The following is a 27809-nucleotide window of genomic DNA, read 5'->3' as shown; positions in this document are numbered from 1 at the left end:
ATGAAAGGAATGTTGTCATTTTAGGTAACTTGAAAAGGCAAAATAAATAAATGAATAATGGATTTGTGGGATATCCCTTTGCTTCACACTAAGCACATTTGCTAAATAGGTTAAATGCACCTGCTTTAAGCAAAGAGAATAGTTGTAGCTTGGCACCTGCCTGGTTTACATCAACACAACAGAACACATTTAAAAATGCCAAATTTAGTATGTACAACAACCTTGCCATCTAGCATACCATCACTCTGTACGTTCCTAATTGGTGCAGACCAGGCAAGACAGTTATGATCCCCACACTTCTACCCTCCCAGGAATGTGTGATTGTGTCCCTTTGGCACATAAAATACTTATTAGTGGAAAACCCATTGGTGTTGTACTGGGATACTTACCCCGTCCGTGCTGCTTGGGTGTGTTGGCTCTTATTAAAATGGATTTCCAAAATCAGCCTCACAGGCGTGCGGTGGGCGGGGTGATTTTTAGAAGGGCAACCTACTTATGGTAAACATGGAAGACACAGAGGTTAGGTAACCCCCCATTCAAGGTAGGTGGAGGAACAGCAGTGATCGAACTGAGCGGGAGCGGTCGGGAGCGGTGCTCCTCTACTTTTCTAAATTACCATTTACAGCTCCTATACTTTTATTTTAAAAAGAAACCTTTCCATAATGGTTTCGTTTTAAAATAAAAGTGTAGGAAGAAGTTGAAACTTGCACTTTCAGTGCACTGCACTGAACGTTCCCTTAAACAGCAGGTGGAAGTGTCTGGGTATGTGTATTGTGTGTGGGAGGGGACGTGATGATGGGGTTTGTGGGGAGTGGGTGCAGGCCAGTAAGGAACATAGTTCCACTACTTCTTTTCGTACACTTCGACCACTGAGGAACAGTCAAGTCTTGGTCTCAGGAAAAGTGTGAGAGTGACCTACAATATGTCCTCCACACAGAACAACACCAATATTTCATGTTAGTCGGTAAGTATATAAAAATGCAATCTTTTATTAGGCCTCTCTGAATAAACAAATTAAGCATACAAAAATCATGGGTAAGTAATGTAATCAGAAACTGTATTTGTATATGTAATAAATATAATAACTAACTTAACCCCACAAAACCCTTGAAATTCAGCGCATTGGTAAAATCGATACCGGCTTAACTCTGCGCGTTCCCATTAACCTCCCCCATAATGTCATTTTGTATGGCATTGTACATTCCTTTCTTCATAATATATATATGTGCTTTTAAGCTGTGCAATGGGAACACGCCAAGTTGAGCTGGTCCTGAGATTCCCAATGTGCTGAATTTCAAGTGTTTTTTGCGTAAATTTACTCCCCTTAGTTTTTTTTTTTGTTTTCCTTGAATTTCAAGGGTTTTGTTATAACATCAGTTTTTTTTCGGCACCAATGGCCACAGCCTTCGTCTATTACCACTGTATCAGTATATTGTAAATCCATAACAGACCACTAGCCATCTCCAGCGGCTACGGCTCTGTGCTCTGTACATTTTACAAAACGTCATGGTTTTCTGCCGTTTTAAACTCTACCAAGCCACCGGCGATGGCCTTTGGCTTTGGGCAGTGATTTCTCACCCCGACCACGCTGTACCTGTGCATTTCTTTTCATAACTTTTTCCTCATATCTGTGGCTATAATTGCAGTGTGCTACTTATAGCTGCTGTAATCTGTAGTTTTCACATATCAGCAAAAATAAAATGCTCCCCTGGACTACCACTCACTCAACAATTGCCCTCTGCTCATGGCAAGGCCCCACCCCACTGACTCCCCTTTGCCACCCCACCCGTCTCACGTGTGATGCACTTTCCTTGCCCATTTTCTGTGATAGCCGTGATTATCTGATTGAATAACCGTGTCTATGGTGAAACGTTCGTGCTGCAAACTCGGTCCCCAGCCGACATCCAACACCCATATTTCACATGCTGCCCTCTCACCCCCCCCCCGTCCTTTCCCACCCACCCCATGATGCCATTTCAGTTTTCATGTACCATGGGGTATAGCCACGGCTATCTCTTGCATCAGGAAAAAAAAGATGGCTGCTTTTTCATTTCTGAAAATCTCTGCTGCAAAGCATCATGGGGATATAGTTATAATTTGGGGAGAAAGGAGGCACCTTGTTTCTGTCAAATATTTTATAAAACTTCTGGACCATATAACCACAAAAGCATTGCGAGTAAACGCTTTGTGGCTAAGTTGTTTTAGACCTGTGTGAGAAACCTGAAGATGTCTCCCTACCTATTCCCTGGGGATCCGCCATACAAGTGGCCAGGACACGGCCATCACTATTGGATCGAATTCGTGGGGGTGGACCAGTGAGGGAGGCTCACCTGGATGGGGGGATCCTTGGGGAGTGGGAATGGGAAACCGACGGGTGAGACGCAGTATCTCCCTTTTTTCAACACCTTTTCCTCATCCTACCAAGTAGGATATTCTTTTTTTTTTTTTTTTTAATCACTTTATTTAAAGATTCGAACAATAAACAAAGAAAAAACAATCTCCAGTACATTGCATCGTGTTCAAATCGCAAAATCTTAAAAGAAACTTAGAATAAACAGAATAATGCTGAACACATGAACCTCGATAATATTTGCAAAAAACAAATACAATTTGAACAAAAATTCCTGACACTCAACAATTAAGACAAACAACAAGAGACCAAAACATATAACAAACACATAACGGAACAGCTCCCCAACTCCAGAAGTATCAAAGCATCCCCAACCCAAGGAAGGGATTACCCCCCCAGGTTTGGATCCCAACCTTCAGCCAAATAGATCATTGAAAGGTCCCCAAAGTCGAGAGTAACGGCTTTCTCTACCTTGTCCAATGAGCAAAACTTTATCAAAGTTCGACAAGACCTGCATATCTGTTAACCACCTATCCACACTCGGTTTCTTCCTTGACTTCCAGACCCGTAGGATTTGTTTCATTGCCAAAACCAACCCTTGTTGGAGTATTTTTAAGAACGATGTTAGAGTGCAGAAATTGTTTGACCAACTGCCGGTATTTGCTTACCAGAGAAGCAAGAATCTTTGGGATGAACTTGTTTGGACAAGACCCCCCTTGAAAGAACCAAGCACCCAACGTACGGGGACATACCCCTGCCTACACTGCGCCAACTGCAATTTGGTAATTAAAGGGAACATTGTATATCATCCGAGCATCCAACAAGATTCTTCTCAAGTCATTTGGCACATGCGATAGTGTGAACACCATGTATGGAATAAAGTGCCCCTGTGGGAAATATTATGTTGGTCAATCCACAAGAGCAGCCAAGGTATGCTGGAATGAGCATCGCTCCTGCATTCGTAACTCGAATCGTAACTCAGCAGTGGCCCGACACTGGAACGAGAAACGCCACAACTTGACACAAATAAGGTTCTTGATCTTGGAAGTACTGAAAAAAGTCAATCCACATGAGGATTTGGGCCTTCGGCTCAACCAACGAGAGACATTTTGGATTGATAGATTGGGGAGCTTGTATCCCAATGGCCTCAATGAAGAGATTAACTATCATTGTTATATTTGAATTTGGTGTACTTCTCTTTTGGTTTATTCACACTGTTTTTGAATCTCCACAGGTGGTGTTTACATCACGTTTATGTTCCAGCTGGTTTTACCATGTGAAAGCACCTCTGACCTTAGCGTAATGACGGCAATGTTCTCTGCTGTTTAATGTCCTTGAAGTCGCTTGGACACCATAAGTATGTATCGGCTTATATTTAGCACCCGTTTGTTTACTTTGTAAACACAGAAAACTCTGAGCTGGTGCATCAAGGTCGTCACTCCCGGACATCCGTCTGGGACCCAAGGTGGCACCCATTGGTGTCACCTATTGCGGTTATGATGCATCTCTTTGAATTTCCACATAGGTATACACACAGTAATATTCTCTGCTTAATGCCCTTGAAGTTGTTTTGACACCATGAGTAGGTACTAGCTCACATTAAGCACCCATTTAGTTACTTTGTCAACACAGTACATATTGATCTGTTGCATCAACCCAGGTTGGGTCAAAACGGAGAGCGGCTGTGTGACTAGGTTTTCTATCTAGTCTACTGCTTCACTTGTCTTTACTGTTGCCACCATGAGTTCCTTACACCTGGTCCAAATCCGTCCAGCGGTTTGGGTTGTGCGGTGGAGCAAAAATTGAATTTTTGTCTGTGGAAAAATGAATAGGGACTAAGCCGAAAGTTTGTTTAAAAAAAATGTTTCCTAATAACTTTATTTTTTGTACAAATCTTTCCCAAACTTTCCAGAGGGGGATGGGGCGTACAAAAATCTGTTGCACGAAATTATTAGCAATTCATTTATTCGATTTCCTATGGAACTCGTGTCTCACCGTTACTCCGTTACTGCAGGGTTGCGACCGCCGCCCTATAATTTATATTTTTAAACAAAAAGTACCTGTTCTCCGAACGGGTTCTGTAGATAGACATGACAACACTCATCAGTTGTTGAAAATCAACGATCCTGTAGGTCGCTGTTCCCGTTGGCTTGTAGCTTGATGTGCATTGCACCATGAAGTAGACTGCTCTGAGAATGGGTGCGTTTGACTGGCTAACGTACCCCAGAGCAGACTTTGGGGGTAGAGGCGAGAGTTGGTGTGCTGCTGCATACTGGGACCTTATGTGCTCTCTCCCCACTTGTCGCATCACCCTGGTGTGGTGCAGTTAGTTGCAGTGCAAATATCTCAAACTGTGCATCCTAGTGCCTTGAAACTTGGTTTTCGTGGTCCCATAGGGGATCTTGAGGTTAGTTCCTTGTGTAGAGACCGGTCCTTCTACGACCATATTGATGTTTTGCCGTTTCCGGCAACCGTCTCATGTGTGGAGGTGCTGAAATCCTGGGAAAAGGGTGGGGTTTCCAAATGTCATGCAGCCAGTAATGCCGGAGGGTCCTAACAGGTAACTATTATTATTATTATTTTCTTTTGGTGCACATGCACCTTTACAAAATCAAAGGAATTCAAATAAAAACAAGTATTATCTCACAATTGGTCTCTTAACATATTCATGCAAACAATACTTTACAAAAGGTCAATAACCAACTAAGCTACAATAGGAATAAGGAGAGGCTAAAAGTAATAGGTCAGACCGAACAGACAAAACAATCTAACCTCATTAAACGACACAGGGATTGGGCCGTGCATTACAATTCCAACATCAATCCTGACTAGGGGAACCCTCTTTGCGATAAGAAATACAAAAGGAAAAAGGAAAAAAAAGGGGTGCAATATGCATAAGCTATGTCAATTTCAGATCATTAATAACAAAGGCATGTGTAGTTAAACAATCTGCACAAATGTAGTGGCAACAAAGCCCTAGTCGCAAAAAACATTCTTGCTATGAGTGCCGTGTAGGTCAACTCAATGTATTTGCCTTCTCCTAGAGAATACACATGTATCTGTAAAAGGTGTCAAGATGGCACATCCGCATACACCAAGTGTGGCAAAGTTAAACTGCAAGTTGCGTCTGAGGGGTGCAGTTAGAGCTCACAACCAAACGCACATTGTTGGTATTCTTTAGTGTATCAGATCAAACGATTACTATAACCTTTCATTCTTTTCCTCGAGTATTTGTTCAATAAGGGATACCAAAAGGACTGTCGCAAATATGATTGCATTGCTATGTCCCCACATACATCTCATCCAAGTGAGATTTCGCGATATTGTAGAGGTGCCATTTATGTACGCACCTAAACATAACATTCTTTGCTGTTCGAAGTTTGTACAAAACAAAAAAAGATGTTTCAGTGTTTCATGTCAGGTCTAGCACAAAATCGACAAGTGTCTTCAGGGAGGCAGCCGGATTCCTATACCAGTTTTTGGTTTGATGACCTGTGTGTATCAGGTGCAGTCTAAACTTTATTTAGACATTTCTCACTTTATTGCAAGGAAAGCATGTGATATAGGATCTACATTGGTTTTGTGCGTGTCTGAAGTTGGCATATTCTTCAAAAGAGGAATACCCAGCTATGGCATCAGAGTTGGACGCCCATTCATTTCAGGAAATATCTCTTTTTAACTGCAGTACGGCACTTCACGGGATCCTGTTGTGTCATATTAAGAGAACCGAGAAGGCTGGCCATGCGAGTATGAAATGGTGCCAGCAAGGCAGGATAAGACTTAACCAGCATTTCGTGTAGATCTTCAGACAACGAATTTGCAGGCGGAAACAACATCTTGATAAAATCAGGGCCGTCGCGAGTGGGGTGCAGGGGGAGGCAAACTGCCCCAGGCCTCGCGCTCAGGTGCTAGGTCAGGTGCTATTTGCAGATTTGCTACTGCAGCAGCAGCAGCAGCAGCAGCAGAGAGCAGAGAGAATATAAGTTTAAAATGTTTGCATGCAAGTGCAACTCACATCATGGGGTGGGGTGGTGGTGGAGGGGCATAGCCCACAGGGATAGAATGGGCACTGGGCAGGTGGCGCCGGCTGGACTGTACAATGTAACAACTTCCGAGAGATGAAAGCCAACCAAGCCAGTTACCTCTCATTCACATTGGACCTTGCTGCTAGCAGCCCAGCAGACATGCAGGAGGTGGAGAGGAGACTCATGAAGTGATGTGACTTCAGTGCTGTGAGGGCCTGGACTCTGGAGCGGATGGCTTCTGCAGTGGACTTGCGGCGCATTGTTGTTGCATGCCGGAGTTGTTGCCTGGTCTTCATGGACGAGCACTGCAGCTCCTACAGACAGTGCTGAGGACGTTGCGTGCATCAGCAGGTAAGGTGCCCCTACCTATTCCTCTCAGAAGAACTCAGCTGCTTAGTACTTGCAAACATCACACATGTTTGTAATCTTTGCAGTGCCAGCTTTAATTAACCCATTTGGAAGGTCGGCAAGGTCAGCCAATGCAATAGCAATATTCTTTCCTTTGCATTTACCCTCAATTAACAATGAAACCAGTCTTTCGAGAAAATGCTAAATTAACATTATCCAGAGCTGCAGACGTGGCCGAAGGGAGAAAATGCAAGGAGGATGATATGGGATTGTGTTCAGACTACCCAAATCAATGGCATATGCATGCATACAAATATCATGACTTCAATAGTGTGATCCAAGCTGGCAAACAATCGAACGTGAGACAGGTGGGGTAGTGGTACAGTGCATTGTGTGCCTGCTGCGCAGATATGCACGCAACTTCCAGGTAACTGGTTGGAATTTTGGTGGTGTCGGGTGAAGGATGGGTGGTGTGCACGCTCCTTAACTAATTGAAGTCTAGAATTATTCTAGTGTACTGACAAAGTTTTAACTTGTGGTTGAATGGGCTTTGTATAAGGGGAATATTTTATTTGGGCACAATATATTTACTTTCATGTTGGCATTTTCAGTTTTCGTAGACTTCACCTTTTATATGTAGTAAACTTAATTCCCTGTTAAAAAAAGGGGTTGTTTTTAGTGTGAGGTCTGTATGGCGTTTGTCTCTCCGGATGTTAACGTGTTAGGGGGGTATATGTTTCCTGAATAGGGTGTGAAAGGTCTGTTTCTACATGTATGTTTCATTTTCGCATGTGTTTGGCTATTTTGCGACTCTGCCCCAGGGGACACGAGACATGGCCAGTGGGTGTGACGATTGGCTTGGGGGTGTCTGGGGGCCACTAACTAGAGGTTGGGGGAAAGATAAGTAGAAGTGTGGCGGTGGCAAGGGGAACATGGTTGCATTTAGCTACTGTTTCGAACACGTCAGCCCTTTTAGTTAAAGACCACAGCCTTGCCAACCTGAAATCTGTGGCCCCAAACGGACATGGTTTAGTCCCTGCTTGCTGGTTTAAGCAAAACGCCATGCATATGCATGTTGCTTGGATGTTGGTGACCTTTGTCTGCACACTTTAGGCCATTCTGTGTATGTGTGACTTTTGGCAGGACGGTGCTGGCTGTTAGGCTTGCAGGGTCCTAAATGGTTTTTGCTGCAGCGATCTTCAAAGAGTATGGTGGTTGGCTCTCTCTGATGCGATTGGTGGGGGCCAGGGTAGGGGGTTTGATCTCCATGAGAGATGTCCTGGTGCAGTGTGGTTCTGGCAAACGTGAGTGAAGACGACTTGGGCACTTGATGAAAAGTAAGTTTATCTGGAAAGCAATAGCCCTTTGTCGCTGCTCTTGGCCAAATGTAGTTTTGGGAGCCTTTAGAAAAATACTTGGCGCTTTGCTCACTTGCAACATTGGCACGCAAAGTTTGATTTTATTGTATTGCGACACATTTAAAAGAATATAGTGTCTGCTCTATAAAAAATGCTTGCTATACGTTGCGCCTCCTCCCACACCCATCACCCCACCTTTTCTTTCAACTTCTGTGTAAATGTGTGTACCACGAACCACTAGTTTTGGTGAGCATTTTTAAGAGATCCTTCAGGTTGAGATATCCCCATTCTAAATGTCAGCGCTCTCCCTCCACACCCGGGCACATACGTAATTATGATAATCACAATGTGTAACATCGGAGGTCTTCAACAATCTGCTGTGGCCTGTGGTGGGATTTTCAGTCACAACCCTCAATGACCTGTTGCTGAGGGGTGTAGAAAACGAAATTGTGCCTGTTAATGTTGTATGACAGGAGGTGCCCTCCAATTTAGTTCTGATTTAACGTTGGCCTAGCATTATAAGGCTATGCGCTCTCATGTGGAAAAGGGGCTAGCCAAGGGGCCAGGAGCTGGTACCACCTGCAGTTTAAAGCTGCACCCAAGGTTGGTATGGGGAGAGTCCTTTTGTGACCCGCCTTCCCCTATGGGCAGGAGTCTGGGGAACACAATGTGATTGCCAATCTAAAAACAGTCGGGAGGTTCCAGCGCCTTGTGAAGATCTGCCCCAGAAAAACATACAGGAAGAACCACTCTTCATTGTCAAGAACATGCAGGCACAAAGACCCCCAGAGATTTCCCTTGCCGGGGAAGACTCGGCAAGACAGGAGAAAAGGAGAACCAATTTAATGCAACAAAACCTATCATTTTGGGAGTGTTGACAACCTTAACTCGGAAGCCCCCCTTGATGTCATACATTATGTCAGCTATGATGTCATTGCAGCTCATGGGCTCATCAACCCAGACAGTCACTGCCTTTAATTAGCAAGGAGAGCGTAAAGCCTGACAGCCAGCATAGCACTTGCACACTTGCATACATGCACACTTGTTTACAGTGCTACTGGCCAAGTGCAAAAAATGAAGGGGCCTCACCAAATGTTTTTCCCCAGGCCTCACCTCACCCTGTGACAGCCCTGGGTAAAATGATTTACCATTCTCCAGGCAAATTTGGCAGCCAAGGCATATAGACCCAACTCATGAATCAAAATTGGATTGGGTGAATACCTAGGTAAACCAAGCACAGCCTTCCATATTTTCCCCTGTATTTTATTTAGGATAGGACCTATTTCCAACAGACAAAGGTCCAAGTCATATAAGATTATGGCTTCAACCTTTTAGAAGGTAAAAGTCAAGGAGCGGTTGAAAAGAGAATTTGCATTGCCGATGATAAATTGATTTCATCTGGGCAATTAAATGCAATACTTTAGTATTCAAAAGTGCTTGCCATTTAGCAGCAGAGTTTGTATTAGATAAATGATAACCCAAGAAGGTCATGTCTGTGGCAACCGGTATGGGGTTGGAGTCAATGTGCAATTTAAAACTGCAGCTGTTTCTCTTTGCAGTGAACACCAAGATGTTTGATTTGGCAGAATTTATTGTGAGGTTGTTTAACAGATAATATTGATGGAAGTAGTTTAACTTATTTTGGAGGCCAAATGGTGTCGATCCAGAAGAATGAAGTTGTCTGCAAAGGTGAGCCAATTCAGACAGAGCCCGCCCAATTTCACAGGAAAAATATCCAGAGCATTCCATAAGGCGTCAATATCGGCAAGATACAGATTAAAAAGAACCGCTGCCAGGTTACAATCTCGCTTGGTGCCAATCTCCATCGGGATGTAATCCGAGAGCAGGCCAGAAAGATTGATACGCACCGTATAGGAGGTGTTTTTGTGCAAAAGTGCGATAAGCGCAACTTGAGCGTAGGGAATTCCATAAGACAATAGGTCAGAACAGTCGTTGGATTTCTCAGAATCGCCACACGTCTCTGATGTTACGTTTACATAGCAGCTGGACCATATTTTGATTATCGGTGAGATGACGCGCAAATCAGATTTTTTTTCAGGGTTGTTTTATATTTCGATATAATGAGTTTTTTGGTTACAAGATAGGATACAAGAGATTTTGCATTGCGGGAAGCACCTTTACGTTCACGGTTCTTTATTCGTTTAAGTTGGACAATGTCTGCAGAGTATTTGTTGGCTTGTATCGAGCCAACTAACTTGGCTGGCAGCAAAGAAAGAGTGAGAAGATGCAAGTGGATCATCATTAGATTCCTAGATGTAATTTTTTCTAAATTGGCAGCAGATACCACAGCATCTGGAACAACCCATAAGTCACGGTTCACCCAGGATACCAGTTTCCTGCAAACTGAGGCATTCCAGTGGACAGAAAGAGCATATCTGTCCGTCTGTGCCAACGACGTCGGCAGGAGGGTGAGAAAAGTATTGCAAGTAAGATGAAGATTGGCGCTTAGAATCCTGTGGTCACCTAGACGGGGATTAAGCGTAATTACTGGGTTGAACTGTGCTGACAAGAAGCTCAAAGCAGCGATGTAATCAATATAAGATCGAGCAAACCCTCTCTGCCATGACCTTTGAACAGTGCTCAGCAAGGGGGACAATGTAAGTGTCCCCAATCTTTCATAAATTGCACCCATATTTTCCCCTGTTGGACAGATTGAATTGCATAAGAAGACAAGACGTTCCTAAAAGGGTGAGTGTCATCCTTTGGTAGGAAGGAATTGAAATCCCCACCGATTATGATTTCATAGTCCGTATTCTGTAATTACCATTTACAAGAGCAGAATTTAAGGTAAAAAGGATGCTATCTATAGTTATTGTCAGGGATTCCAGTAAAGCAACACTAGCAATAGATTGGTAGTGACGCGTCCCTCAAGATTCAACTCCACAATAAGAAAGGAGTCAGAGGCGTGAATGCATTTCGCCGTGAATCTAAGAATGTTCTTGATCATAATTGCTAGTCCACCACTCGGCCGACCTGTGGCACCCTGCATTGCATGTGAGCAAATGGAAGAATAATCATCAAGATGGAAGTCTGCCGTGGACATAGTTTCTTGAAGAAAAATAATTGCAGGAAATTCTGCCTGCAATAATGAGTTATACCAAGAAAAAAGTTCTTTAGTCCACAACAATTCCACGAAAAGATAGAAATGTTCGTAAGTTATGAGGTCTTAGGAACCTCATTGCCATTGGAGGCAGCTTTAATAAGGGGTTCAAGCCAGGTTAAGCCTTTGAGTACATTTGTAAATGAGGCGAGGTGCTTTAGAATGTCCTTATTAATATCTGGAGTAGAGAGTACAGCGGGGCCAGATGGACCACGCTCTTGAAGCACAGGAATGGCAAGTTCAAGAAAAGCCCATGCTTCATCCATTGAAGGGAAAATCTGGAGTTGCAGTTCGAGGTTGGCCTTATGACCCCAAATTAATATAGTGATAATTTGCGTTTGTAATCTACAAAGCATTCGGTTGTTATTATGGTTGGGTAGTTTAACCCATTCCACATCTTTGGTGATTAAATTGCGTAGTGGAGGAATTTGATAAAACACATTCATTAGCTAAGATCTATTAATCCGGGAATCACCATTCAATGTGGGGTCGCTCAACCATCCAAGAATACATTTCATGTCAGCCGGCACATCAAAAAAAGAAGGGAAGCAGTTTCGGCAACAGTAGGAGGAGCAACTGAGGGGGTATTTACAGAATTAACAGTATGTTAAGTATTTGCTTTTGGCATAGGTGATCTCGTCTCAACACCTGGTGATGTTATCTGAATGTTTTCAGGGGGCCCAGTGGAGGGGAAATCCTTTGGGGCACCTGTATTTGTATGCGGGCTGAACAAGTCTGATTTAGAAACCATGTGATCAGAACGGCTGACGCAAGGAATAATGGCCTCAGGTTGCTCCACCGTTGACGCCTTCTTATTTTGAGATGCAGAAAATAAATGGTGTAGATGCGATTGAGTCATGGTGGCTGGCTGTTCAGTGCGACGTGGTAAAGGTGACAACTGCTGAGACCGCTGACTCTGCTTATGAGGTGGCAGGGATGTTAATTTGTTGGGCATTTCACTGATGTGCTCGGGCCAAGGAGATTTAGATCTGTCTCTTCAGTGGCCTTTACTGCAGGACTTTTTTACTCTTGTCATTAAGTTCCGTAAGATCCAAGGCAATTTCCTCGGAAGACAACGCAAGAGCTCGTTTTTTGGTGGATGAATCACTCTTCATTTGACCCATCATTTCTTTTTTGCATTCCGTTGGGGATGTGTTTTTAAGGGTCTTACAAGAAGAATTGGTCTTAGCAAGTTGGAGACGTTTCTGGGCTCTTAAGAACGATTTTCTTGCTTTACGGGACATAAAATGTTGAACTGACTGTCCCGTTTCCTTGTCCCTTGGCTGTTGAGGAGATTGCTCATTATTTTGGGATGACCTAAGCTGTTGATCTATAATCTCCGTGAGCGCAGAGGGACTGTCACGTGACTGTATTGGGTCGTCTGTGCTTACCGCTTCAGAAGTGATTGGAACGAGCGGTTTCAACTGTGCCTTATACAAAATATGTTTCATTTGGAAGAGTCTGTTATGCCGCAGTTTGGCCAGTTCTGTTAGGTCAGTCTTATCACTTTCTTGCGTGGGCCTAGGCCACGTGTGTTGTCCCTGTACTGCATGGGCGTAAGATTTAACACAATTTCATTTAGGCGAGTTTGAAAGAGAGTTTGACATGCCAAAACGTTCTTTCTGGACAAGTGGCGTGAAACGTGTGGCACGATTCTTGTGCCAATATGAGTCCTTCTAGTTTGCTTAATTTGGCTGTGATATTAGAAACAGACTCTTTAAATTCTCTAAGAGCGCAGTGCGTAGGTTCATGGCCTTTGTCCAAAAGATTGAGAATTCTTATCAAAACCGGAAAGTTCTGCAGAACCTGTGCATGAAGATCTATCGGAATCATCAGGATTCGAGGAAGGCATGAGAGGTGGATTTGAATGAAGATGTACAGATGGTTCCTTTGGGTAAGGTTGGGAGGGAAAGGAAGGAGAATCAGGAAGAGCAGAACCGTCGAGAGTTAGATTAGGCATTTCTGTGCCATTTGAATTCTCCATTGTGTCCACCGCATGGGGCATGGTGGATAAAGGATCAGGGGCTGAAAGGCAAAAGCCCATATGCGTGGTATTGTCAACTTTGTGAAAATGTACCTGTTCCCGGTATGAAGATGACTTTGACACCGCAGTAGAAAGGCCAAGGGACAAGCGCACACGCTTTCCGAGCTCATTCATGATGGCCGGGACGAGCATGGATGTGTCAGATATAGAAGCAAAACAGTTTTGCACATCCCTTTCCGCCCCGCTGAGCTCAGCTGGTGCAATACCATCACTGGCTGACATAACATTGTCATCATTAACATCTTTAATAGAGAATGTGAGGGTGTGGGGCACAGGAATTACCTCTTTGCACGACCCCCCCCCCAGTCAATTGACTGGTAAACTTGGGAGCTCGCAAAAAGGAGTCCTCGTCCATAAATTCTTGACTACAGGGAGGGGGGTTGTTCACTGACATAGACAGCAGAGACCTTTTACTGGGGGAAAACAAGGGAAGGGTCAAGTTGCTCAGTTTAATTGGAATAGTTTTACGTTGTGATTTAAGAAGTTCACACGGAAGTTTGCCGCTTCTCAAATTCCTTTTCATGATCGGGGATTTCAATTAAACTGTTGCTGCGACAAAGCCACAAAAAACAAAAGACAAAAGAAAAGAAAAAGGAGAAAAAGGAAAGAACCAAAGAAAAGAATAAGCCCAAAAAGGAAAAAAGTAATTCACAATTACTGACAGTATTACGTATTAGGAGGCAAAGACTGTAAATATACCCTGTGCTACACGGTAAAGCGTAAACCTAGAGGAAAAAAAAACTACCACCCCTACAGTCCAATTCCTCACAAAAAGCTGAGGTGTCTACGAGAAACCACGAGATTTAAAACGTGATCGTCAAACTATAGCCAGCATCTGAAAAATTAGCCTTCAGGCAGCAATCGCAAAAGAAAGTCCACTGAGCCACACTGTGATAACACACACGTGGCATAAACAGATTGTACAAGGAGGAGGTGAACTTACATATAGCCGGGCCCTCACCACCAAACCTAACAGCCCAACAGCCCACTTGCGTTCACTTGTAGGTGCGCACGCGGGTGCGCGAGGACGCCAATATTTGTGGGCTTGTTGGAAGCAGGGCGCAGGGCGGCGTGACTGCAGAGGCGGGTGCGCTAGGAACAAAGAAAGAGAAGTAAGTTGTCAGGGCGGGTGCACGAGGACGCCAATTTTTGTGGGCTTGTTAGAAGCAAGGGCGGGGCGGAATTGATGTCTTATTTCAGACCCATTACCCTGTTCCCCAATCTCTGGACTACCGACCAGGAGGCTTGATCGAATGGGTCTGCTTGCGGAACTCTGGGGAATCCCCCATAACAGGCTGCAAAGATGCCATTTAAGAAAGAAAGGTTAAATAGGATGGATAGGTAAGTAGAGATGACAGGTGCATGCTCCTTAATAGTTTGTGGTGAAAGGGGTCAATTGGAGTGCAGGATCAGTTGGCAGAGCAAAGAATAGTTATAAGTTCAGTGGACAAGGTGAGGGGAAGATGGGAGAATAGAGCAGGGGTTGGGTAGACGTGGAACAGTGGATATGGTGGTGGGAGAGATAAAGGGTAAAAATAGTGTTCCCTATTTTGGTGATTTTTATTGGAAAAGTATGAAGGCAAATTCATTAGTGGCCAGAAAGGGAGGTATGGAGCAGTTCTTTGTGGGGAGGTTGTGGGGGAGGGGGGGTGTAGGTAACTCATGGTGGCAACAGTAAAGACAGACACAAGTGATCACAGTTCAAGGGTGTTTATTAAACTGCATATGCAGGTTGGAAAAAGGCCTAATCTAAGCCTAAATCTTAGATGGGGAGCAAGCTACGACCATCGAATAATAATAAGGCAGTCCTGGTGGCGTCTTGTCAAATTAAAGTGCATATACTAAGAAAAACCAATCCTTATGCTAAATACAAACAAAGAGTGTGGGATAGGATTCACAGGAAAGAAAGAAGTGTTCACAAATAATAGTCAGGATGTGGTACCGGGACAAGGTAGGACTCTGGAGCACAGCACACGCTCGAGCTTTCCCAGCACAAGCTAACCGGTCCGCTCACCGCTTATCAGGGCCATCAGTGGTTAAGTCTCTGTTCTACACAAATTTCTCTTGCCTCCGAGGACCCGATGTCATCAACAAAATAATAAACAAAAGTTGTTTCTGCTTGCATGTTGGGTGATACCTTTTCCCCCCTGGATGCCCCTCTTTTGGGCTCTGACCCTTCTCGAATGTCTGCTTCCCTCCGTCTGGTTCACTGCGTCTTTTTAAACAGTTCACTGTGGACAACCCTCTGCCGGATTCGTTCTTGTCAACACACTATTCATTGGGACTTCAGACTTCGCCCCCTTTTATTGGCATCCCTCGGTCAGGTTCACGCTTGCCAACTTTACGATGTGGGGTTCGCTTCCCTTAGCTTCACAATCATCTGTCGGCCAAAGGCTTTCGACTGTACAGATGATTTTAGGAGACCCCTGTATGACCACTTTGACCACCTTCTCGCCTTTCTCCCAAGGCCTTCTGGTTATGGTAGTTCAACAGGGTAATTGCCCTGAGTTTCCAGAGTGAACACACGTGGTGCTTGACTCTTCTATACTGGCTTTCCCGTTGTGTATCAACACTTCTTTGTACTTTCTTTAATCAGCTACTTGCTACACTCGTTCAACACTGTTCGGTTTCTTATCTGCTCTCCCCCGACTCACCGCCTGTGATGAACATCTTGGCTTTTCTTGTCTCTGGAGTCAAGGCCGGTACCATGAGGCCAAGCGTCTCTCCCCGGCTTGGTTGTCAGCGGAGGAGGAGCCAGTGTACCATTGACATCTGCTGCAACACATGCTGGCTATTGTTCGCAGTCTTATGATTCCTTCTGCAGAGGTATCACAGGCCTTGGTCGGAAATGGCAAGGTGTCAGGCTCTGGGTTGTCGGAATTTGGCAGGAGCTGATGCTGGCCCCACAGACCCTCACCAGGAGTTCACCTCTCAACCCTAAAATAAAAGCTGAGCTGAGAACCCCAAGAAAGGGAAAGGGGAAGTGGAGAAAATAACAAATGAGATACTGCTGCCTTGAAACCTTCTGGTAGGCTCTGGTATCTGTGATAAAACAAATACGCTTGGTTACTTATGCATAATGTACATTTCTTTTCTTAAAATATTTTTCAACATATACTAACTTCTTTACCTCATTAACCTCTGTAATGACATGGAGGTTATTCATTCATATTGAAAACCCTGAAAAACTGTTGTAGTTCTCTTAATGAAACTTGCCGCCACAATGCCATTAATAGTCTCTTTAGAACTCTAAAGTGAATGACTCTTGCAAGTGCTTAACAGTCTTGGATATTCTTCACTTTTGCCTCATTACATTAAGCTCTGTAAAGTCTGAACCTAGATGCATAAATGAATGCAGTTTTTCTTGTAGTACATTTAGTGTAAAAGTTACGTGAAAATGAATATTCTTTAACTTTCTTGAATGCAGCTTCTCCCCCGCATGAGTTTATAATTCACACGCGCATATTCGACGAGAAAAATAAACACGCGCACGTACTGTTTAAACAACATGCGTTACAAAACTCAGAAAAAACCTTGTGCTAGTTTACTTGACCCGCGCTTAAAATTCACGTACACGCTCTTAGTTCTGATTGCACCGGCGCTCTTCTTTGAAAAAAGATCTTGCGCACAATTCAATAGGACACGCGTACTACCGCTCACTGCACACACGCGATTTATACGCGACGCTGCTAAAGACATGAAAACTTGTACTCACGCCAAAAACAATCTCGCGCACAGTTCATTTGGACACACGCACTATCGCTCTCCGTACCCGCGCGCTCCCTGATTGACGCTGCTGAAGATGCGAAGGCTCGTGGTAATGCCGTTTGAAATTATCATGCAGAAAACATCATTACAAACTTATCGCGCACAGTCTTATATCTTCTTTTCTTATTGCTTTAAACAGTGTTAAGAGTTCACTCGCTGTATAATCAAAAAATAGCTTTGAGGGGTTTGGGTCCTCCTAAGTATTCCATATCTATGACAGTAATCACCACAGCTGTGCTGCTTCGGAAAATCTTGCGTCGATGACATCGATACGCCGCCCTCGAGGACCTCCTCCGACGGCCGGCGTTGCTGGATGTTATAACTAGGACGCACGACGCCCGTAGCCTCAGTTCCTTTTTTTTCTGCGAACGTGTTCGCTTCAGAGATCTCGGCCCCCCTCGGCTCTTTGGAGTGTCGGTTCTTTATCGGTTCTTCGAACCTGTTCGTTTGTGAAGTTATCCTTCGTGATGTCTACCTCGTCTTCCACCCCGCGTCCAGGGGTGCAGTGCAGGGACTGTGGGTCAAAGATGTCGGTGACGGACTCCCACGACGCCTGCCTCTGGTGCCTCGGGGATGCCCATGACACGGATGATTGTGTCGACTGCCAGTCGCTTACGTCCAAAGCCTTGCCGGAGCGCAAGAAGAAACTGTCGGTAGGTAAGGTGTCCAAGCCTCGGAAGCCGAGGTCTGCGGGGCTTTCGACGGACGATTCGAGGGGCGACTCTCTGCATCATCGTCGGAAGTCCAGTGGGTCTCGGTCCCGGAGTAGGTCCCGCCACTCCTCTGCCTCTTCGAGGCACTCCCGGAAGCGCCGTCATCGGTCGCCTTCCCCGTCCTCATCCGAGGACTCTGCCCGTCGGCAGGTCGCTTATCCCACCAAGCATGCAACGCCGGAGGAATGGGCTTCCTTCGGTAAGAAAATGCTAGCGATTCTTGAATCGCAGGGCACTGGTCCGTCCTCGGCTCGGAGTGGGGTCGGTCGTGATCGGTCGAGAGACACCGCTCGTACGCCTTCGGGCTGGGGTGGTCGTCACGATTCGCGGGAAAGGTCCAGCTCGGACAAGGGGAATCGTTCTCGTCCTGCCCGTTCCAGGTCCTGGTCCTCGACGCGCTCAAGACCGTGTGCATCTGTGGTGTCTTTGAGGAAGACGTTGACGCCTGTGGCGCCGAGGTTGTCGACGGACTCTTTCGAGGGTCCGCCTCCAAAGTCATCGACGCCATTGGCGTCCAGGCTGTCGAGGGACACGCTCGGGACTCCGCCCTCGAGGCCTTTGTCGATGCTGTTGGCGCCGACACCGATTCACTCGACGCCTTTCGAGGCTGTTTCGACGGGGGTAACCTGGGGTACGGTGGAACCCCCTAGAAAGGCTCTGGCCAAGGTCAAGCATGGCTTTGTTCCCCATTCTGTGCCCTCTTACCACCATCTTGAGTACATTTCAGAGGTGGATGAGGGCTCTGATGATGGTAGGGTTCCTGATACGGTGCCAGATGAGATTCTCTCGGGCCATAGCCAAATTGAGGACCTGCGTCCGTCCCTGCATGACGCCAGTGCTCAAGACACCTCTCCAGAGGTGCAGTTTTGTAGACCTGAGCCTGGCACTCATGCCGACTCCTCGTACCGGCGCCTTATGTCTAGGGTTACCGAGTACTTGGGGTGGTCTGCTCCCCCAGGGGATTTTCTTCAGGATGACCTTACGGATATCCTCAGCCAAGGTCCACCAACTAAACCAAGGTCCACCAACTGACCCGGTACTGCCGTTCCATATGGCTCTACAGAGGAGGGTGGCGGCTGCTTGGACTGCTCCGGAGAGTCTCCCGGCAGTGGGCAAGTCTTTGCCGCGAAAATACCGCCCAGCCAGTAGCGACCCCTGCTACTTGACCAAGCACCCCACTCCGGAGAGTTTGGTGGTGCAGGCGGCTACGGCCCCAGCAAACCACACGGCGTATCCTGCCATCCCTCCTGGTAGGGACGACAGGCGTTTTGATGGTTGTGCGAAGACAGTGTTTTCTTCAGGGGGTATGGCGCTTCAGGCTGCCAACTCTGTATGTACCTTATCACGTTTCACGCACACTGTGTGGAACTGTGTTTCCTTAGTGGCTGAACATATTCCTGAAGGGGACAAATGGGATGGTTTCCTTGCTATGGTCCAGGATGGCAAGGATGTCATGTGTGAGGCCGTTCAGTCGGGTTTGGACATGGCAGATTGCGTCAGCCAGTCCATGGCGGCGAGCACCGTCATACGCAGGTTTGCGTGGTTGCGGAAGTCGGGGTTTGCTCCGGATGTGCAGGCCCGGCTCCTCAACATGCCTTTTGACGGGGAACATCTTTTTGGCAGCAAGGCTGACGAGAGCCTTGAGAGGTTGCAGACCTCCAAAGCTGCAGCAAAGTCGTTGGGCGCTGCAGTTCGGCAACCTCCGCCTTTTCGTCCTAGGGGACAGCAATGGAGGGGAGGTTCTTTTCATTATTACTCATCCTTTGGTAAAGCGAGAGGAGCTGCCAGTCAAAGGGGCCACCGTAGGAGTGCCAGAGGTGGAAAACAAGGTACTCGAGGTGCCAAGGCTGCTCGGGCAGTTGCCTCTTTGCCCTCAGGCAACGGCGCAGCCGCTTCAGCTCAGTCATGAGGCCATGTCCCATGGTTCGCCGGTTGGGGGAAGGCTGGCGCAGCATCTTGTAGAGTGGCGTGCCATTACTTCAGATGTGTGGGTTCTGGAGATCATAGCCGACGGCTACTATCTTCCTTTCCGGCAGAGGCCTCACGACAATCCACTGGGGAATCTCTCATTGAAGAGTCCGGATCCGCTCCTTACGCAGGAAATTCAATCCCTGCTGGAGAAAGGCGCCATAGAACTGGTGCCTGTAGCGGAGAGGAACAAGGGATGGTATTCCCCTTATTTTTTTGATTTCCAAGAAAGACTGGGGATTGAGACCCATCATGGACTTGCACGGTTTGAACAAACTCCTCAGGAAGGACAAGTTCAAGATGGTTACTCTCTATCAATTCCTCCAGGCCCTTCAACTTCAGGACTGGTTGGTGTCTCTCGACCTCAAGGACGCTTATTTTCATGTGCCGATCCATCCAAAGCACAAGAAGTACCTGAGGTTCGCGGTTGGCGACTCGCACTTTCAGTTTCGGGTCCTGCCGTTCGGATTGACCTCCGCCCCAAGGGTCTTCACCAAGCTCATAGTAATGGTGGCAGCGCATCTCAGGAAAGGGGGGGGATTCACGTCTACCCCTAACTGGACGATTGGTTGATCAGGGCGCACTCTCACGAGCAAGTCCTGGATCATCTGTCAGTCACCTGCCACTCCCTCCACAAGTTGGGCTTCTCCCTCAACCTAAAGAAGTCCCATTTGACACCAACTCGGAGGCTCCAGTACATCGGAGCAGTGCTCGACACGTCCCTGGGGCAGTGTTTTCCTCCCCAGGTGAGGGCTCATCACATTCAGCAGATGGTGCACAAGTTTCAGCTTGCCTGGAGTCTCGTAGCGTTCCAGTTCTTGAGATTGCTCGGCCTCATGGCATCCTGTATTCTTCTGGTGCCAGAGGCCAGGTTGCGGATGAGATCTTTGCAATGGGCACTCGAGCTCCAGTGGTCTGTCCCCTGGCAGGATATCGGCCCCTGTTCAGGTGCCGTCCTCGGTCGCCCAGGACCTTCTGTGGTGGGCCGTCGAAGGCAGTCTGATGAAGGGGGCTCCTCTTTGGCTACCCTGGCCGGAGGTGACGATCGTGACGGACGCATCCCTCACGGGATGGGGAGCTCATGCCAATGAGTTGACAGTCAGCGGTCGTTGGTCTCCGTCGGAGTCCAGACTCCATATCAATCTGTTGGAGCTGAGGGCCGTCAGGCTTGCCCTGAAGGCTTTTCTGCCGACTGTGCGAGGAAAGAATGTCCTGATCCTGACGGACAACACAGTGGCCATGCACTACCTCAACAAAAATGGGGTGCAGGGTCACTTCCTCTGTGCAGGGAGGCGATGCAGCCCTGGTTCTGGGCAATCCAGCAGGAAGTTTCGATCTCGGCAGTTCATCTGGCTGGAGATGAAAATGAGACGGCGGACACTCTGAGCAGGCAGAGCGTGATCTCTCACGAGTGGGAGTTTGCTCAGGAGATTCTCCTGGAGATCTTTGCCCTTTGGGGGACCCCTCAAGTGGATCACTTCGCCTCCAGTGTCAACCGGAAGTGTGAAAGGTTCTGCTCATGGGAATTTCCTCCAAAAGGAGCCTTAGGAGATGCGTTCGTGGTGGAGTGGTCTTTCCCACTGCTGTATGCGTTTCCTCCAGTCCCCGTCATCCCGCAAGTGCTGCGGAGGTTACAAAGGTTTGGTTCCCGGATGATCCTCATTGCTCCAGCGTGGCCCCGGAGGACGTGGTACCCGGACCTTCTCGACTTGTCCATCTGCCCTCCACATCGTCTTCCCTACCGAGACGATCTGCTCTCACGGGAGGGGGGTCAGGTTCTCCATCCAGAGGTCAGATCCCTCTACCTTCACGCACCTTCACGCTTGGTTTCTGAAAGGTTGGGGTATAAGGATTGGGACCTCCCTGAGGACGTGATGGAGGTGTTGCTTTCGGCCAGAAGGCCCGCAACAAAGTCCCTGTGTCGTTGCCGTTGGTGAAAGTTCTGCTACTGGTGCAGGGTTAAGAATGTGGATCCTTTTGCATGTGACATTCCTGTGGTTCTGTCTTTTTTGCTTTCTTTAGCCCACAGGGGCTTGTAAGTGGGTACTGTTAAAGGTTACCTGGCGGCGCTGTCCATATTTAAGTGCTCGTCTGAAGAGTGTTCTTATTTTAAAATTCCTTTAATTTCTCAGTTTCTAAAAGGGCTCACTAATGTGTTCCCTCTGTCACCTTTCCAGGTGCCCGGTTGGGATTTAAACCTTGTCCTCAAGTTTTTGATGGGTGCTCCGTTTGAGCCTTTGCATTCATGCCCTTTAAAACTGTTAACTCTTAAAACTGTATTTTTGGTTGCGGTCACGTCCGCTCGCAGAGTGAGTGAGTTACAGGCACTTTCAGTTAAGCCACCCTTCACTGTATTTCAGAAGGACATGTTTGTCTTTAGAGTTCGTCCTTCCTTTCTTCCGAAGGTGGTGTCGGAAATTTCATTTAGGATAGAAGGTTGTTCTTCCAGCATTTCATCCTCCTCCACATCCTGGTAAGGAAGAGGAGAGGCTCCATAGGCTCGATCATAGGAGAGCTTTAAGCTTTTATATTTCACGCATGTCCCGGGTCAGAGTGGACGAACAACTCTTCATTGGTTACGCTGGAAAGCGTATGGGACAAGCTGTGTCTAAGCAGACTTTGTCTCGCTGGATTGTTCTGGCTATTTCTGAGTGTTACCGCTTGGCGGGTAAGGACCCACCGGTAGGCTTGCAGGCCCATTCTACCAGGGGTATGGCTGCCTCTACTGCCCTACAGAGGGGTGTTCCTATTCGTAACATCTGTGACACAGCCACCTGGGCTTCGGTCCATACTTTTGTAAGTCACTACTCCTTCGATTCCATCCATGGGCAGGATCTGGCCTTTGGCAAGGTGGTCCTTTGCTCCGCAATTTGATTGGGCATTCTAAATTTCTTTTGTGTGGCACAAGTCTTCTGCCAGACTGACCAGACAAAGCCTTGTGGAAACGTAAGCTGCAATCGCATAAGAAATTCTGTAGCGGGGAAGGCAGAGAGGGAGCGATATGGAATATGTCGTCGGACCATCCCATCGAAAGAACGTTACCAGGTAGGAGAGTAACTTGTTCTTCAAGTCAATTAAATTCCTTAAGTATTGAACATTCTCTGTGAAAGTCTATAAACTTTTAAAGGAACAATCCCACCTGATGTCTTCAAGTTCTCTCAGGCACTGCAATCGGTTTTGTTACTACTTTAGTGGGTTTTCTCAACTCTGGAAAGGCCTTACTTAAGGAGCTTAATAAATGTACAACCAGCCACTGAATTACTATGGATGAAAGGCAGTTTAGAATCTTGCTCACCTCCCAAAAATCCAACCCATTATCCTTCCACCAATCAGACAAAGCAAACATATCATTGTTCCTTAAACTAATCAGATAAGGTTTCCTTCGCTCCATCTTGACTTGGGCAACCCACAATGTTTATACTTAAGGAAACTGCTTCTTATTTTTTGTGTGTGTGTGTGTGTGTGTGTGTGTGTGTGCGCCTGCGCCTGCGCCTGGCGTTGGGACATGTCAGGTAAATGGCTTTAGTGTTTGTCCGTCATCTGTCTTAGGTAACACAAATGCAATTTACAATTAAGAGTCCTAGGCAACCAAAAATGCAATTTTGAGGTTCTCTGCGACTAAAAATGGAATACAAAAAATAAATGACCAAAGGAAATGCCTGAACGACAGCTGTCTAGAACACAACCGCACACCGAATTAAGCAAAATCAAAAAGATAAGGCCTCACACATTTGGTGGGTATCCCAAAAATATTTGTCGTAGCCAGTTACATTTTAACTATTGGAACAAAAAACATTTAACCAAGAGCAAATTTTTACGAACATACAAAAATTCACATAAATCTCAACATGCAAAGCAATTGAAAAGAAAAAGCATGTGACAAACACATAATGTTGCAAGCACACCACAACAGAAATACACAATAAAGTGGTCAACCTAACTCCTATTTAACACCTAAACGCAAGGTTACATTCTTAGCCCGACATGCTTCGGGAACAAGCCCCATCTTCAGGGGGTAAACGGAGCCCAATTCCTAAAGGAATCCAAAAAGAATATGTAATGTTGAGAGTTATCAACGCAAAGTACTGTAATAATAAAACACGCATTGATAAATGTGACAACTGTTCAGGGAACACACACACTCCGAGACAAACTCAGAGACACGCTCTTCAAAACGCGCTAATGTCAGAGAATCCCTCCGTATTGTAAGGACTCATGGTGGCAACAGTAAAAACAGACACAAGAGATCACAGTTCAAGGGTGTTATTGAACTTTATAATGGGTGAGAAAATCTCCTAAACGAAACCTAAAGCTAAGATAGGAGTAAGCTACGATCATCAAATAATAAGGCAGTCCTAGTAGCGTCTTGTCAAATAAAAAGGGCCTATACTAAAAAAAAAAGCTATTTCCAATCCTTACCACTAAGTCACAAAAAGGAATGTGGGATAATGTTCACCAGAAAGGAAAGAAAGTGTTCACAAAATGAAGTCAGGATGGTACGGCTGGGTCTCCCGTCTCCACGTTTCTGAGAACAGCACACTCCTGGGCCTCTCCAGCACAGGGCTCACAGTTCCAGTTCCACTATATCCACCTTCATGGGTCAAGACTCCTCCTGCAAAAGTCTCTTGGATAGGAAGGCCTGATGGATCAAAACAACAAACGAACAAAAGTTCCTTCGGTAATCTTGTACCTTTGGGGTGATTGCTTTTCACACCTAGGATCTCCTTCCGCTGGTGTCAGATCCTCATTGCCAAATTCCCCTCCCCCCCCCTGTCGGGTTTACTACGGCCTCTCAGATATCGCTCGTAATCTTCGGGAGCTTTAATTTCCGTTTAGACAAACAACAATGTGTATAACCCTCTACCGGTCGCGGCCACACACTGCTTTCAGGTGTATTATTCTTCACCCCTCCTCGTAAAACTGTAAACAAACAAAAGTTCTTTGGGCGATTGCTCTTCGCCCCTGGGATCTCCCTCTGTCGGGCTTGGATCCTTCTTGAAAGTTGGGCCTCCCTCTGCCGGGTTCACTACCGCCTTCCTCAGAAAGCGTGGGTTCCCTTCTCCTAGCTTTCGTTCGGCATCCCTCTGTCGGGTTCACACTTGCCTTATTTCACAGTTCACAATCTTCTCAAAGCGGGGTTCCCTTCTCCTAGCTTTCTTTCAACCATGAGTCAGAGAATTTCAATTGTAAAAAGGATTTGATGTGACCTTTGTAGGACCACTGACATATCGTGTCGCCCTCTCCTAGGGCCTTTTGGTACTTGCAGTTTTCAACACTCCAGGGGGGAGCGAGAGTCCTTCGACTGAGCACTCCTATGGTGCCTGCCCACTGAGCAGCTGGCCCTACTCTGGGCTTTCACAAAAGTTTGCATACACAAAAGCTCTTTGTTTCAGGCTCTTGCGTTCATCAAATGTTGCCACTTGCAACCTTGGGGTCAACACACGTCTGTTTGTTATCAGTTTCCTCCGACTTACCGGCTGTGTTGAACCCGCTGCCTGGTCTTGCTTCTGGAGTCAAGGACAGTACCACAGTAGCCAGCATGCCTCTCTGCCTGTGCTATCTATGCAGTAGGCCCCTGTATACCGTTAACGTCCGATTCTCCACATACCAGCTGTAATTCCTGGTCTTATGATTTCCCTTTCGGAGGCTTCTCAACTCAGAATTGAAAAAGGGCAAGGGCAAGGATATTTCCTCCTTCGTCGTCCTTCCAGGTCTCGTCTCTTTTCTTCTCTGTTTGAACTGCCGGTTCATTGTAGCTGTCTCCTCGTGCGTTTGGCCTTGCTCGAAGTGTGCTTACATTCTCCACTTTTTATCCCTCTGGGGAAAGTAAAGGGTCATCAGATGTGCGTGGTTACTGTAAATTGCCTGACTCTGCCTGACCCTTGTGTTGGGTCATGTCAACTGAACGGTTTTGGTGTTAAACCGTTGTCTGTCACGGTGTAAGAAAGTGTTCATGTCGGAAAAGGGGGGAGTTAGAGTTTCTAAGTACCCTGTCAGGCAGGATGGGCGAGAAAGGGGCATCAGAAATGATCTCCCTCGTCCTAGGGGTTGTGGTGAACTCGGAAGGGTAGGTTTTGTAGGGTTTGTGAAAGGAGTAGGAGGGTTTGTGGGAGCTACAGTGTTTTGTTACTATCGACTGGGGATCCAAAAAATGATAATCAGAGGGATGGGGGAAGAATGATTAGGAGTACTCGGGTAGGAAGCCTGAAAGTAGGGTCTCTGGGAAGTGTAGTTCCCCACGATAACATTGTTCAGGTTCCTACTTGGTTTCACAGACAAGGAGGGGCTGTTGTATTCTGAAAGGGGAACATGACTGGGGGAGGGGTTTGACTTTTGAATAGCCTATAAAGGCCTCAAGAACTTTGTTCTCCTCCCTGGTGTAATACTGCACTTCACCTGGGGCATTTCCACAAGCATTACCCCGGTTTCCATCATCCAGCTAATCCTCTCTCGCTCGTCTGGCCCCAGGTTTGGGATCTGAGAGCGCCAGCCCTTGCCTGGCCACCTGAATAAGGGATTGTCGAGGTCTGCTCTGGACAATACCCTCAGGTTTCTCACAGTATGAACTGTACAAAATGACAACTCCTGCTAATTACTCACATACCTGTGTACTGTACTGAAGTGCCACAGGTTCACTCAAAGAGGTATTCACTGTACTTGTCTTCCCTCCAATAAAGAATGTGAGAAACCTGAGGGTGTTCTCACAAGTAGTCCGGGGTATCCATTGCTCAGGTGGCCAGGGAAGGGCCATCGCTCTTGGATCCCAACCCTGGGGGCAGACCAGCGAGGGAGGATCCTCTGGACAGGGGGTCCTACGGGACTGCAGGGAGGGTGTCCGAAGGAAAGACATGGTATCCCCCCCATTCCTTGCCCGAATCCATCCTACCTACCCTTCTTAATGAGATATTGTCACCCGAGTCCATCCTACCCCTCGACCTTCCATCACGAAAAGGGAAGATAAAATATCCTGGATGACTAGAGAGAACAAACCCTTTTACAACTCTTGACCCCAACAGTGTCTTTCCTACCTCAAAACCCATTATTCATGGTCCAAGTAAGAGGAAGAAAAGAGATGTACATGAGACCGGGTGAGAAGAAAGATCAAGCACAACAGAGACAGGACTGTGATATTAATATCAATTAATCTGTTAGCCATCTGTGCCACAGGAAATACTATCAAGACCCATGCTTGTATGATAAAACATCAGAGAGATGGAATACTCTGCCACAAGGGGAAGCTATCTCATTAAATAAAAACAAGGCTAGAGGATGTTCCTATCTTCGCTGTCGATCTCCTAATAGTATTATGGTAAATGGACTTAACCATCAATCTAATCTCCAATCCCATTCTACCTCATATCCCTTTCCCTTAGCTTTTATTGTGCATTTTCAAACCCAGTTCCTCACCCTCCGCCCCATTTCCAACAGATACTGGGCCGAGGAACAGGCCGGGAGCAGTTAAGATTTCCCATAGGAATAACCTGGTGAATGTAAGGGCAACCGTCTGTAGAAGGAACTTAAGTTGTCCCATTTACAGGCAGTCAGGCATTCACTAATTATCACTCACACCTGACTCCACTTGATTGCTTTTCCAACTATAAAAGGTGTGGTTCTTCACAGCTGAAGGAGTGCGCTGGGGACATTGGTTGGACCAGAAAAGCCAAGGAGCAGAGAGCAGCAGGATCGGCGGCTCAGAGGAAAGCGAGGTGCCGAGACGCTGGCCTGGTGTATCTGAGGGGCTGCAACGCAGCTAGGGATCCATGTCTCTAGAGCACCGAAGCGAAGCACCTTGCAGACTGCTGTCGGCAGTTGGAACATTGTGCATTCCCTTGGGAACTGTGCCGGCCCCAATTGTGTCCGAGGGCCGTGTGGTGAGTCATAACCTCACGCCCGCACAACCAGGAGGGATCGCTTGTCGCTGCGCTGCTGTCCGGATGAGTCCCGTAGAATTAAGCGAGAGAGAGGGAGATCAGAAACATGCGACTGACTGAAGCGGAGCGAGCGAAAGGAAATGCATAAAGCGGCATGGACCGTAAAAGAGGAAAGAAAAGAAAGCTAGTAAAGAAAGCAGCTTGAAAGAAGTGACGATGTCTAGAGGAAGTAAATAAAGTCAG

At 46.6% G+C, this 27809-nt stretch overlaps 1 protein-coding gene across 2 annotated transcripts in view; it reads left to right on the top strand.

Moving 5' to 3' along the window:
- The window catches only part of CTU2 (cytosolic thiouridylase subunit 2), a 773185-nt gene that overhangs the window by 50240 nt on the left and 695136 nt on the right, over window positions 1-27809 (top strand). The window lies entirely within an intron of this gene.

This window comes from Ambystoma mexicanum, chromosome 1q (genome assembly GCF_040938575.1).
Source record: "Ambystoma mexicanum isolate Mex_15411 chromosome 1q, UKY_AmexF1_1, whole genome shotgun sequence".
NCBI classification, from domain to species: domain Eukaryota; kingdom Metazoa; phylum Chordata; class Amphibia; order Caudata; family Ambystomatidae; genus Ambystoma; species Ambystoma mexicanum.
This window is presented reverse-complemented; position numbering and strand designations above follow the sequence as displayed.